We start from the raw sequence: 1,887 nt of genomic DNA, 5'->3' as shown, positions 1-1,887 counted from the left end.
TATCCTTGAGTTTTTTCCCCATGTATTCTAAAATGCTTCATTGGAGAAGTATATATATATATATTTTTTTTTTTTTTTTAAGGAAAAAAATAAAGGAAGATATTAGGCTTTCCTTATTCACTATGCACTAGCAAAGATCAATTCCAGCTAATGAGAAATTTTTCAAATCAAGAGTCAGGTAGGGTTTTTTTTGTTGTTTTTTTGTTTGTTTGTTTGTATTTATATTCATGTTATCATTTATTTACTTATTCATTTAGGTGATATTTTTTTAATTTTATTTTATTATGTTATGTTAATCATCATACATTATATCATGGGGGGCAGGAGTTAGAGGTTTATTATCAGTCTATGTGAGACTAAACTTCAAAGCAAATTCAATTTTGCTTAAGGGAACATTGTAAAGTAACAATTCTTGATATTACATGCCTCATATGATCCATTCAAATCATAGAGAATTACATCTTTACGTGTCACTGTTCCAAGAGACAAACAAATGTGAACAGCTAAAACATCTTAAGAATGCATCAAGCTTGGGGCGCCTGGGTGGCTCAGTCTTTGAGCGTCTGCTTTCGGCTCAGGTCATGATCCCGGGGTCCTGGGATCGAGCCCCGCATTGGGCTCCCTGCTCAGTGGGAAGCCTGCTTCTCCCTCTCCCCCTCCCTCTGCTTGTGTTCCCTCTCTCGCTGTGTCTCTCTCTGTCAAATAAATAAAATCAAAAAAAAAAAAAAAAGAATGCATCAAGCTTATGAAGTCTCAAAGAAAACTTGAATTTTCTGTACATACTCCTGTCAAATGAAGTTATTTCGTGTACACCACTACCTCTTGCAAACTGGTCTTCTGTTCCCTTTCATTTGACCTACATCGGCTACGAGACCTAGAGAAGGATCGGGAAGGCTTGTGATTTCTCTCCTGAGACAGTGATCTCCGGCTCCTCCTATCTCGAGAAAGGGACCTGCTCCGGCTGCGCGAGAAGCTTCTCTGTCTTGGAGATCTGCGGCGAGGTGCAGAACTCCTTCTCCGATAATCATCTCGAGGGCGACGACCCCGAGACGGTGGTGGGCCACGATTTCGACTTCTCTTTTCACCATTCGAGAGTTCCACTCTTACTCAGCACCCACATAATGTTCTCCCAACTAGTTCTCGAAAAGCATCAGCTGCATCTCGGGGATCTTAAATTGAACAAAAGCAACAAAGCCCAGGAGGGTTTCTAGCAACACACACACTTCGGAGTGGTCCGTAATAGCCAAAAGCTGGTTCCGATTCAGTCTTTTTTTTTTTTTTTTTTTTTTTTTTTTTTAGATTTTATTTATTTATTCATGAGAGAGAGAGAGAGAGAGAGAGAGAGAGGCAGAGGCAGAGGGAGAAGCAGGCTCCCCGCCTACCAGGGAGCCCGATGCAGAACTGGATCCCAGGACCCTGGGATCATGACCTGAGCTGAAAGCAGACGCTTAACCGACTGAGCCACCCAGGCGTCCCCCGATTCAGTCTTGTTACCAGTGTTTCCAAGATTACCTACATAAACCTTACAGTCCAATGGATAGGAATCACCATGCATTTCGAGATCTTGGGTTGGAAAGCGGACGCTCAAATCCACGCACCCCCAGATGGGTCTTACCGCTTCCCGCTCCCCTCCCTGCCCGGCTCCCGCAGATGCTCTCACTGACCTGGCGTCCACGAAATGGTGGACATCATTAGTTTTTGATGTAGTGTTCCATGATTCATTGTTTGCGTAGAGTCAGGTAGGTTTAAATAAAAGGTGTTTACTGTTCCTTTTATCAGTCAAAAGGAATAAAGAAAAATTTACATTTATTTCTTTAGTGATAAGCATTTCATGGTTATAATGTAATGTAATTTTTAACATGTTTTTATTCTAAATACTTGTTGGAG

At 41.4% G+C, this 1,887-nt stretch overlaps 1 pseudogene; it reads right to left on the bottom strand.

Moving 5' to 3' along the window:
* Positions 1-798: 798 nt before the first annotated feature.
* On the bottom strand, positions 799-1,610 carry LOC135363727 (serine/arginine-rich splicing factor 3-like; annotated as a pseudogene).
* Between the last annotated feature and the right edge of the window lie 277 nt (positions 1,611-1,887).

The sequence above is a fragment of the Mirounga angustirostris genome, unplaced genomic scaffold (assembly GCF_029215605.1).
Source record: "Mirounga angustirostris isolate CCGP_5_RB_7025 unplaced genomic scaffold, mMirAng1.0.hap1 SCAF_3, whole genome shotgun sequence".
Taxonomy (NCBI): domain Eukaryota; kingdom Metazoa; phylum Chordata; class Mammalia; order Carnivora; family Phocidae; genus Mirounga; species Mirounga angustirostris.
Note: the sequence above shows the minus strand (reverse complement) of the source record. Positions and strands in the feature narration are given on the sequence as shown.